The sequence below is a fragment of the Bos taurus genome, chromosome 10 (genome assembly GCF_002263795.3).
Source record: "Bos taurus isolate L1 Dominette 01449 registration number 42190680 breed Hereford chromosome 10, ARS-UCD2.0, whole genome shotgun sequence".
In the NCBI taxonomy this organism is placed as follows: Eukaryota; Metazoa; Chordata; class Mammalia; order Artiodactyla; family Bovidae; genus Bos; species Bos taurus.
In genome coordinates, this window is record NC_037337.1 from 72,348,813 (window position 1) to 72,361,737 (window position 12,925).

Sequence of the window (12,925 nt, forward strand, 5' to 3'; positions counted from 1 at the left end):
CCCATCTCTTTAAGAATCTTCCACAGTTTGTTGAGATCCACACAGTCAAAGGCTTTAGCGTAATCAAAGATGCAGATGTTTTCCTGAAATTCTCTTGCTTTTTCTATAATCCAACGAATGTGGCAATTTGATCTCTGGTTCCTCTGCCTTTTCTAAATCCAGCTTGAACATCAGGAAGTTCTTGGTTCACATACTGTTGAAGCCTAGCTTGGAGAATTTTGAGCATTACTTTACTAGTATGTGAAATGAATGCAATTGTGCAGGAGTTTGAACATTCTTTGGCATTGCCTTTCTTTGAGATTGGAATGAAAACTGACCTTTTCCAGTCCTGTGGCTGTTGCTGAGTTTTCCAAATTTGCTGGCATATTCAGTGCAGCACTTTCACAGTAGCATCATAGGATTTGAAATAGCTCAGCTGGAATTCCATCACCTCTACTAGCTTTGTTTGTAGTGATGCTTCCTAAGGACCACTTCACTTTGCATTCCAGAATGTCTGGCTCTAGGTGAGTGATCACACCATCATGGTTATCTGGGTCATTAAGATATCTTTTGCATAGTTGGTCTGTGTATTCTTGCCACCTTTTCTTAATATCTTCTGCTTCTGTTACGCCCATACCATTTCTGTCCTTTATTGTGCCTTTATTCTACCTTTATTCTGTCCTTTATTGTTTTCATCTATAGTATCCTTTATTTAGTCTGTAGTAGCCTCCTGGCTTGGGAGTACAATAATACATTCTCTATAGTAATGACTGAAATTATTTGAAATGTACCAATTAGGTTTTTATTACTCTTATTCCTTTATTATGTGGAACAGTTCAGTACAGCAATGTTAAAGGATACTTCTTTGGACTAATTTCAGTTAATGAATTCACAAGATTTGTGTGTTAGTCATTTTGGGGAAAGCAATATAGTATAGTTATTAAAATGGGATTTGGTGTTACATCTGAGTTTGGATCTCAGGCTTATGATTTATGTAATTGAGATGTATTAGCTGGAAAAAAAATACATATATATACATATAGACAGAGAAGTCTGGCGGGCTACAGTCCATGGAGTTGCAAAAGTTGAACACGACTCAGTAACTAAACAGCAACAGTACATACATACACACACACATATATTTATTATGTATATATCTTTTTTGTCACTGACGGAAATTTTCTCATATCATTAAGAAACACTAATTATCTGTTTTAGTGATCATATAACTTTGATAGATATAAATAACAGTATTAGAGTATCCCTCAAATAATAGGCATTTTAAGTGGTTTAAAGATTTACACTACTATAATAGTGCCATGCCACGCTTTCCCTTTACCATGGATTCTTCTCAAACTGCCACAATGTCTCCATTCATTCATGGCCAAGTTTTCTCACCTTCATTCACTTATCAAAGTGTTCCTGTTTGGATTCCATTTCTACTGTTCCCCCAAAATAAAGTTTTTATTAAACTCATTATTTACTTTCATATCATCAAACCAACTACAGTTGACCCTTGAACAACGTAGGTTTGAACTGTGCAGGTTCACTTGTACATGGATTCTTTTCATTAGTAAATGCTAAGCTACTACAGGTCTGAAATCGTTTTCATGGAAACATAGGGCCTACTATAAATTATATACAGCACTGTTCAAGGGTGCACTATAGTTACTTTTATGTTCCTGTCTTTTTTTTTTTTTTTAAACTTTACATAATTGTATTAGTTTTGCCAAATATCAAAATGAATCCATCACAGGTATACATGTGCTCCCCATCCTGAACCCTCCTCCCTCCTGCCTCCCCATACCATCCCTCTGGGTCGTCCCAGTGCACCAACCCCAAGCATCCAGTATCGTGCATTGAACCTGGACTGGCATCTCGTTTCATACATGATATTTTACATGTTTCAATGCCATTCTCCCAAATCTTCCCACCCTCTCCCTCTCCCAGAGTCCATAAGACTGTTCCATACATCAGCGTCACTTTTGCTGTCTCGTACACAGGGTTATTGTTATCATCTTTCTAAATTCCATATATATGCGTTAGTATACTGTATTGATGTTTTTCCTTCTGGCTTACTTCACTCTGTATAATAGGCTCCAGTTTCATCCACCTCATTAGAACTGATTCAAATGTATTCTTTTTAATGGCTGAGTAATACTCCATTGTGTATATGTACCACAGCTTTCTTATCCATTCATCTGCTGATGGACATCTAGGTTGCTTCCATGTCCTGGCTATTATAAACAGTGCTGCGATGAACATTGGGGTACACGTGTCTCTTTCCCTTCTGGTTTCCTCAGTGTGTATACCCAGCAGTGGGACTGCGGGATCATAAGGCAGTTCTATTTCCAGTTTTTTAAGGAATCTCCACACTGTTCTCCATAGTGGCTGTACTAGTTTGCATTCCCACCAACAGTGTAAGAGGGTTCCCTTTCCTCCACACCCTCTCCAACATTTATTATTTGTAGACTTTTGGATCGCAGCCATTCTGACTGGTGTGAAATGGTACCTCATAGTGGTCTTGATTTGCATTTCTCTGATAATGAGTGATGTTGAGCATCTTTTCATGTGTTTGTTAGCCATCTGTATGTCTTCTTTGGAGAAATGTCTATTTAGTTCTTTGGCCCATTTTTTGATTGGGTCATTTATTTTTCTGGAGTTGAGCTGGAGGAGTTGCTTGTTTATTTTTGAGATTAGTTGTTTGTCAGTTGCTTCATTTGCTATTATTTTCTCCCATTCTGAAGGCTGTCTTTTCACCTTGCTGACAGTTTCCTTTGATGTGCAGAAGCTTTTAAGGTTAATTAGGTCCCATTTGTTTATTTTTGCTTTTATTTCCGATATTCTGGGAGGTGGGTCATAGAGGATCCTGCTGTGATGTATGTTGGAGAGTGTTTTGCCTATGTTCTCCTCTAGGAGTTTTATAGTTTCTGGTCTTATGTTTAGATCTTTAATCCATTTTGAGTTTATTTTTGTGTATGGTGTTAGAAAGTGTTCTAGTTTCATTATTTTACAAGTGGTTGACCAGTTTTCCCAGCACCAGTTGTTAAAGAGATTGTCTTTAATCCATTGTATATTCTTGCATCCTTTGTCAAAGATAAGGGTGTCCATATGTGTGTGGATTTATCTCTGGGCTTTCTATTTTGTTCCATTGATCTATATTTCTGTCTTTGTGCCAGTACCATACTGTCTTGATAACTGTGGCTTTGTAGTAGAGCCTGAAGTCAGGTAGGTTGATTCCTCCAGTTCCATTCTTCTTTCTCAAGATCGCTTTGGCTATTCGACGTTTTTTGTATTTCCATACAATTGTGAAATTATTTGTTCTAGCTCTGTGAAGAATACTGTTGGTAGCTTGATAGGGATTGCATTGAATCTATAGATTGCTTTGGGTAGTGTACTCATTTTCAGTATATTGATTCTTCCAATCCATGAACATGGTATATTTCTCCATCTATTAGTGTCCTCTTTGATTTCTTTCACCAGTGTTTTATAGTTTTCTATATATAGGTCTTTAGTTTCTTTAGGTAGATATATTCCTAAGTATTTTATTCTTTCCGTTGCAATGGTGAATGGAATTGTTTCCTTAATTTCTCTTTCTGTTTTCTCATTATTAGTGTATAGGAATGCAAGGGATTTCTGTGTGTTGATCTTATATCCTGCAACTTTACTATAGTCATTGATTAGTTCTAGTAATTTTCTGGTGGAGTCTTTAGGGTTTTCTATGTAGAGGATCATGTCATCTGCAAATAGTGAGAGTTTTACTTCTTCTTTTCCAATTTGGATTCCTTTTATTTCTTTTTCTGCCCTGATTGCTGTGGCCAAAACTTCCAAAACTATGTTGAATAGTAATGGTGAAAGTGGGCACCCTTGTCTTGTTCCTGACTTTAGAGGAAATGCGTTCAATTTTTCACCATTGAGGATAATGTTTGCTGTGGGTTTGTCATATATAGCTTTTATTATGTTGAGGTATGTTCCTTCTATTCCTGCTTTCTAGAGAGTTTTTATCATAAATGGGTGTTGAATTTTGTCAAAGGCTTTCTCTGCATCTATTGAGATAATCATATGGTTTTTATTTTTCAATTTGTTAATGTGGTGTATTACATTGATTGATTTGCGGATATTGAAGAATCCTTGCATCCCTGGGATAAAGCCCACTTGGTCATGGTGTATGATCTTTTTAATGTGTTGTTGGATTCTGGTTGCTAGAATTTTGTTAAGGATTTTTGCATCTATGTTCATCAGTGATATTGGCCTGTAGTTTTCTTTTTTTGTGGGATCTTTGTCAGGTTTTGGTATTAGGGTGATGGTGGCCTCATAGAATGAGTTTGGAAGTTTACCTTCCTCTGCAATTTTCTGGAAGAGTTTGAGCAGGATAGGTGTTAGCTCTCCTCTAAATTTTTGGTAGAATTCAGCTGTGAAGCCATCTGGACCTGGACTTTTGTTTGCTGGAAGATTTTTGATTACAGTTTCAATTTCCGTGCTTGTGATGGGTCTGTTAAGATTTTCTATTTCTTCCTGGTCAAGTTTTGGAAAGTTGTACTTTTCTAAGAATTTGTCCATTTCTTCCACGTTGTCCATTTTATTGGCATATAATTGTTGATAGTAGTCTCTTATGATCCTTTGTATTTCTGTGTTGTCTGTTGTGATCTCTCCATTTTCATTTCTAATTTTATTGATTTGATTTTTCTCCCTTTGTTTCTTGATGAGTCTGGCTAATGGTTTGTCAATTTTATTTATCCTTTCAAAGAACCAGCTTTTGGTTTTGTTGATTTTTGCTATGGTCTCTTTTGTTTCTTTTGCATTTATTTCTGCTCTAATTTTTAAGATTTCTTTCCTTCTACTAACCCTGGGGTTCTTCATTTCTTCCTTTTCTAGTTGCTTTAGGTGTAGAGTTAGGTTATTTATTTGACTTTTTTCTTGTTTCTTGAGGTGTGCCTGTATTGCTATGAACTTTCCCCTTAGGAGTGCTTTTACCGTGTCCCACAGGTTTTGGGTTGTTGTGTTTTCATTTTCATTCGTTTCTATGCATTTTGATTTCTTTTTTGATTTCTTCTATGATTTGTTGGTTATTCAGCAGCGTGTTGTTCAGCCTCCATATGTTGGAATTTTTAATAGTTTTTCTCCTGTAATTTGAGATCTAATCTTACTGCATTGTGGTCAGAAAAGATGCTTGGAATGATTTCTATTTTTTTGAATTTACCAAGGCTAGCTTTATGGCCCAGGATGTGATCTATCCTGGAGAAGGTTCCATGTGCGCTTGAGAAAAAGGTGAAATTCATTGTTTTGGGATGAAATGTCCTATAGATATCAATTAGGTCTAACTGGTCTACTGTATCATTTAAAGTTTGTGTTTCCTTGTTAATTTTCTGTTTAGTTGATCTATCCATAGGTGTGAGTGGGGTATTAAAGTCTCCCACTATTATTGTGTTATTGTTAATTTCTCCTTTCATACTTGTTAGTATTTGTCTTACATACTGTGGTGCTCCCGTGTTGGGTGCATATATATTTATCATTGTTATATCTTCTTCTTGGATTGATCCTTTGATCATTATGTAGTGACCTTCTTTGTCTCTCTTCACAGCCTTTGTTTTAAAGTCTATTTTATCTGATATGAGTATTGCTACTCCTGCTTTCTTTTGGTCCCTATTTGCATGGAAAATCTTTTTCCAGCCCTTCACTTTCAGTCTGTATGTGTCCCTTGTTTTGAGGTGGGTCTCTTGTAGACAACATATGTAGGGGTCTTGTTTTTGTATCCATTCAGCCAGTCTTTGTCTTTTGGTTGGGGCATTCAACCCATTTACGTTTAAGGTAATTACTGATAAGTATGATCCCATTGCCATTTACTTTATTGTTTTGGGTTCGAACTTATACACCGTTTTTGTGTTTCCTGTCTAGAGAATATCCTTTAGTATTTGTTGGAGAGCTGGTTTGGTGGTGCAGAATTCTCTCAGCTTTTGCTTGTCTGAAAAGCTTTTGATTTCTCCTTCATACTTGAATGAAATCCTTGCTGGGTACAATAATCTGGGCTGTAGGTTATTTTCTTTCATTGCTTTAAGTATGTCTTGCCATTCCCTCCTGGCTTGAAGAGTTTCTATTGAAAGATCAGCTGTTATCCTTACGGGAATTCCCTTGTGTGTTATTTGTTGTTTTTCCCTTGCTGCTTTTAATATTTGTTCTTTGTGTTTGATCTTTGTTAATTTGATTAATATGTGTCTTGGGGTGTTTCGCCTTGGGTTTATCCTGTTTGGGACTCTCTGGGTTTCTTGGACTTGGGTGATTATTTCCTTCCCCATTTTAGGGAAGTTTTCAACTATTATCTCCTCAAGTATTTTCTCATGGTCTTTCTTTTTGTCTTCTTCTTCTGGGACCTCTATGATTCGAATGTTGTAGCGTTTAATATTGTCCTGGAGGTCTCTGAGATTGTCCTCATTTCTTTTAATTCGTTTTTCTTTTATCCTCTCTGATTCATTTATTTCTACCATTCTATCTTCTAATTCACTAATCCTATCTTCTGCCTCTGTTATTCTACTATTTGTTGCCTCCAGAGTGTTTTTAATTTCATTTATTGCATTATTCATTTTATATTGACTCTCTTTTATTTCTTCTAGGTCCTTGTTAAACCTTTCTTGCATCTTCTCAATCTTAGTCTCCAAGCTATTTATCTGTGATTCCATTTTGATTTCAAGATTTTGGATCAATTTCACTATCATTATTCAGAATTCTTTATCAGGTAGATTCCCTATCTCTTCCTCTTTTGTTTGGTTTGGTGGGCTTTTATCCTGTTCCTTTATCTGCTGGGTATTCCTCTGTCTCTTCATCTTGTTTAAATTGCTGAGTTTGGGGTGTCCTTTCTATATTCTGGCAGTTAGTGGAGTTCTCTTTATTGTGGCTTTTCCTCGCTGTGTGTGGGTTTGTACAGGTGGCTTGTCAAGGTTTCCTGGTTAGGGAAGCTTGTGTCAGTGTTCTGGTGGGTGTCCAGTAATGAGTTATGAGATGTCTATGGTTTGGGGATGACTTTGGGCAGCTTGTATCTTGAAGCTCAGGGCTGTGCTCCTTTGTTGCTGGAGAATTTGCTTGGTATGTCTTGCCCTGGAACTTGTTAGCCCTTGTGTGGTGCTTGGTTTCAGTGTCGGTTTGGAGGCGTTTGATGAGCTCCTGTCAATTAATGTTCCTTGGAGTCAGGAGTTCCCTGGAGTCAGGGTTTGGACTTAAGCCTCCTGCTTCCAGTTATCGGTCTTATTTTTACAGTAGTTTCAAAACTTCTCCTTCTATACAGCACCATTGATAAAACATCTGCGTTAAAGATGAAAAGTTTCTCTACTGTGAGGGTCACTCAGAGAGGTTCACAGCGTTACATGGAGAAGAGAAGAGGGAGGAGGGAGTTAGAGGTGACCCAATTGAGATGAGGTGGAATCAATAGTGGAGAGTGGGGTAGCCAGTAGTCACTTCCTTATGTGCACTCCACAACTGGACCACTCAGAGATGTTCACGGAGTTATACAGAGAAGAGAAGAAGGAGGAAGGAGACAGAGGTGGCCAGAGGGATAAAAGGGGGGAATGAAAAGGAGGGAGACAGATCCAGCCAGTAATCAGTTCCCTAAGTGTTCTCCACCATCTGGAACACACATAAACTCACAGAGTTGGGTAGAGTAGAGAGGGGTTAGGGAGGAGACACAGGCGACCTGGTGGAGAAAAAGGAGAGTCCAAAGGGAGAGAGAGCAGTCAAGCCAGTAATCTCGCTCCGTAGTGAAAAATGGGTCCTGAACATTGGGTTCTTAAAGGTACAAAATTGGTAACAAATACATAAAAGCAAAAATTAAAAATCTAGAGTAGAGTTTGGAATTTCAAAAATACGATGTTAAAGAAAAGAAGGAAAAGAAAGAGAGAAAAAACGAACAAAGAAAAACAAGGTCGCGAAAATTATAAAGAAAATACAGGTACCAATTTGATAACTAATACCAAAAAGCAAAAATTAAAAATCTAGAGTAGAGTTTGGAATTTCAAAAATACAATGTTAAAAAAAAGGAAGAAGAAACATAAAGAGAGAAAACAAACAAACAAAAACAATGTCGCAAAAATTATAAAGAAAATACAGGTACAAATTTGATATCAAATACCAAAAAGCATAAATTAAAAATCTAGAGTAGAGTTTGGAATTTCAGATATACAATGTTATATAAAAGAAGAGAATGAAACAGAAAAAAAAAAAAAAAAGAGTCACAGAAATTATAAAGAAAAACTGTAGGTACAAAATTGATAACATATACCAAAAAGCTAAAATTAAAAAACTAGAGTAGAGTTTGGAATTTCAAAAATACAATGTTAAAAGAAGAAGAAGAAGAAAAAAAAACAACAAGGTCAAAAAATTATAAAATATATATATATGAAGTTTGCTGAAGAAGAAAAAAATTGGGTCTTTTTTTTTTTTTTTTTTGCAAAGTAATAGGTTATAAAAGTGAAAATTAAAGGAACAATAGAGGACTTAAAAAAAATTTTTTTTAATTAAAAAAAAAAAGAATGATCATAAAAATAGTAAAAATATATCTAGGACTTTCTCTGGTTTTGTTGTATGGTGGGTTCAGTTCATTTTTGGCTAGTTCCTTGGTCCGACTTATATTTCTCAAGATCTATAGGCCCCTTCCTATGTAGTCCGTAGTAACCACGGGGTTTTAATCTATTGCCTGTAGCTTCCAAGGCATTTTCCTCTGTTATAACTTCTGTTTGCTGGTCTCTTCAGTGTCTGGCTTCCGTCCTGACACAAAGGAGACGGTGGGGGAAACTTTTTTTTTTTTTTTTAGGCTCACTTGTTCAGTCGCGCTGTGGGGAGGGAGGGAGGGATGCTGCAAACAAATAGCACTGGCGTGCGCTCGCAGTGCCTCAGCCACACTGGGTCTGCCCCCATTCACGGCGCGTGTAGCCTCCCTGCCCACACTGCTCGGGCTCTAGGTTGTTCCGCTGAGAACAATCCGAGGCCGGCCCTGGGCTGCATGTACCTCCCAGGTCCAAGCCGCTCAGGTTCAGGCACTCGGGTAGTCCTGAGAGGCGCAAACTCTGTTGGGCCTGCATTTTGTGCTCTTCCCAGGTTCAAGCAGCTCAGGTGATGAGGTGTTTGGCGAACGCCAATGCTGCGACTTATCGCCTCCCCGCCACTCAGTTATCTGGGTGTAAAACCGGCGCACCTTCTCAGGCAGATGTTGACCATCCAGACCCCCAAGAAGTTTTAGTTAGCAAAGAAGCCTGCTTACAGTTTTATAGATAATGTCTCTCTGGGGCTGCGATTGTCCCCTGCCAGCTCTGGCTGCCTGTTACCGGAGGGGGAAGGTCTGCAGCCGGCTATCTCTGTTCAGTCCTTTGTTCCGTGCACGGGCCTGGCGGTGTCTTAGGTTGGGGCTGGCTTTTCGCGTGGTAGATATCCCACAGTCTGGTTTGCTAGCCCAAATTATTTCGCTCAGATAGTGCTCAGGGTATTCAGGCCAGATTCTTACTCTGAGTGATGCAGCCCCAACGCGCCTCCCTGCCCAGCCCCTGCTTGCTAATGGCGCGTGCAGGCGTCTGCGCTGCTTATCCGCTGGGGGAGTTACCGTAGGGCTCGCAATCTGCGAGTTTTAATTGTTTACTTTTTCTCCCTGTTATGTTGCCCTCTGTGCTTCCAAAGCTCGGCACAGATTCGGCAGTGAGAAGGTTTCCTGGTGTTTGGAAACTTCTCTGTTTTTAAGACTCCCTTCCCGGGACGGAACTCCGTCCCTCCCTCTTTGTCTCTTTTTTTTTGTCTTTTATATTTTTTCCTACCTCCTTTCGAAGAGTTGGGTTGCTTTTCTGGGTGCCTGATGTCCTCTGCCAGCATTCAGAAGTTGTTTTGTGGAATTTACTCGACATTTAAATGCTCTTTTGATGAATTTGTGGGGGAGAAAGTGTTCTTCCTGTCCCACTCCTCCGCCATCTTGGCTCCTCCCTCCTATGTTCCTGTCTTATTTGGCAACCCACTCCAGTATTCTTGCCTGGGAAAAACCCGTGGACAGAGGATCCTGGTAGGCTACAGTCCATGGGGTCACAAAGAGTCTGATATGACTGAGCAACTTCACTTTCTTAAGCAGCACTTGACACTTTTGACAACTGCTTGAGTCACCTTCTTTATTTCTTTTGGACTTCCCTGACACCACATGATCTTTATTTTCTTCTTGTCTCCCTGACTACTCCTCAGTCGCCTTTGCTGCTTTTCCTTTTCTGTCTGACCTCTGTCTGAATTTTGGAATTTCTTCATAAATGGTTCAGGCCACCTCTTCTTATTCTACATTTCATCATAGACAATCGCATTCACTCCCAAAACCTTACATATCATCAATAAATTAATGATGTTCAAATACATGTACTCAACCTCTCTTAGCACTGCATCTGTGTATGTAACCATTTATCTCCATCTGATACAATCAAAATAGCTTGACCTTATTGAACTTGCCCTGAAACCAGCTTCTCTGACTTCCACTTTTAGTAGTACACACATAATTCACATCAAACTTCTCACAGAGAACTGTGGAAGCTGTGCAAAAAAATTTTAAATCTGTGTCAAAAGTATCAGTGAATCAAGAAGACAGTGAAGGATTATATCACCAAGACCCAAGGTAGAATGAAACTTCAAGACCTGAGCTCAGCATTTGAGCTGCTTTTCTTCTAGGAACATTGGCTGATTCAGGAGGAGGTGGCTGGGAAGACAACTAACACTTTTGGCAGACTTCCTACTAAGTTAAAGCATTAAAGATGGAGTCCGGGGCTCTCCAAAGAAGGAGGGTGAAAAAAAAATTGATCAATTTTGAATCTTTGCAATCTTGTCAAGGGGGCTTCCCTGGTAGCTCACCTGGTAAAGAATCTGCCTGCAATGCAGGAGACCCTGGTTTGATTCTGGATCGGGAAGACCTCCTAGAGAAGGAAATGGCAGCCCACTCCAATATTATTGCCTGGAAAATCCCAAGGACAGAGGAGCCTGGTGGGCTCCAGTCCGTTGGGTCGCAAAGAGTCAGACACGACTGAACTAAGCCCAAATCTTTTCAAAACTGGATTAAGGTGATCCTGGATTTGTAGTGTACCTAGCTACTACCCTGAGCAAATATAAATCTTCTCTGGACCTTATAATTATTTTTATAATTTTTCATATTTATGTTGGAAAATCTAAAAACACCTGAGGAGATAAGACAACATGATCAAAATCCAAGAAAAACAACAGACAATGGGAACAAACCCACAGGGGTTTATAACTAGAGGTTTGTACCTCTGAATCCCCTTCACCTATTTTGCCCCCTCCCATCAGTCACCTGTTTGTTGTCTGTGGCTATGTGTCTGTTGTTTTGTTTTGTTTTTTAGATTACACATATAAGTGAGATTATGTGGTAGTTTTCTTTGTCTGACACATTTCACTTAGCATAATACCCCTCTAGATCCATCCATGTTGTCTCAAGTGGCAAGATTTTTTTAATGGCCGAGTTATTGCATTGTATCAATATTTATATACCACATTTTCTTTATCCATCAATGGACACAGGTTGCTGCTGAAATTCTCCATCTTGTGTTTCAAAATCTTTAAATAAACCAAACATAGTTTTCCAGCCTGTGTCTAATCGCATTATCTGGGATTCCCTGTGGGCAAAATGAACACTATCTTCTATGCACATAAATTTAAGTGTATCTAAACAGAATTGTGTTATAGTTCATCATTTGCTTTCTTCACTCATCACTGTGCTCTAGGATGTTGCCATGTGTGCATTTATTCCATTGCTTTTACTTGCTTTATGTTGTACCCCATGCTGTACTCCATGGTGTCACTCTACCATTTACACCTTCCACATTTCCCAGTGGTAGCCACCAGGGTGGCTTCCAGCCTCTCCAACAACTATTCCAGTTATTTTATGGGTGTTAATCAAGATTGCTGGGAGAAATATCAATAACCTCAGATACGCAAATGACACCACCCTTATGACAGAAAGTGAAGAAGAACTAAAGAGCCTCTTGATGAAAGTGAAAAACTCAACATTCAGAAAACTAAGATCATGGCATCCGGTCCCATTACTTCATGGCAAATAGATGGGGAAACAATGGAAACAGTGTCAGACTTTATTTTGGGGGGCTCCAAAATCATTGCAGATGGTGACTGTAGCCATGAACTTAAAAAACGCTTGTTCCTTGGAAGGAATGTTGTGACCAACCTAGTAGTGGTGGTGGTTTAGTCGCTAAGTTGTGTCCGACTCTAGTGACCCCATGGATTGTAGCCTGCCAGGCTCCTCTGTCCATTGGATTCTCCAGGCAAGAATACTGGAGTGGGCTGCCATTTCGTTCTCCAGGGGATCGTCCCATCCCAAGGATTGAACCCAGGTCTCCTGCATTGCACTCAGATTCTTTACCAACCTAGACAGCATATTAAAAAGCAGAAACATTACTTTGCCAACAAAGTTCCATCTAGTCAAAGCTATGGTTTTTCCAGTAGTCATGTATGAATGTGAGAGTTGGACCATAAAGAAACCTAAGTGCCAAAGAATTGATACTTTTAAACTGTGGTGTTGGAGAAGACCCTTGAGAGTCCCTTGGACTGCAAGGAGATCCAACCTTAGGATTTAGTCAATCCTAAAGGAAATCAGTCCTGAATATTCATTGGAAGGACTGATGGCTCTGGGACTTTGGCCACCTGATGCAAAGAACGGACTCATTGGAAAAGACCCTGGTGCTGGGAAAGATTGAAGGCAGGAGGAGAAGGGGTGACAGAGGATGAGATGGTTGGATGGCATCACCGACTTGATGGACATGAGTTTGAACAAGCTCTGGGAATTGGTGATGGACAGGGAAGCCTGGCGTGCTGCAGTCTGTGGGATCGCAAAGAGTTGGACACTACTGAGTGACTGAACTGAACTGAACCTTGTCTATAACTAAAATGTGAACCACTTATCAGTGAGAACCATGTTTTT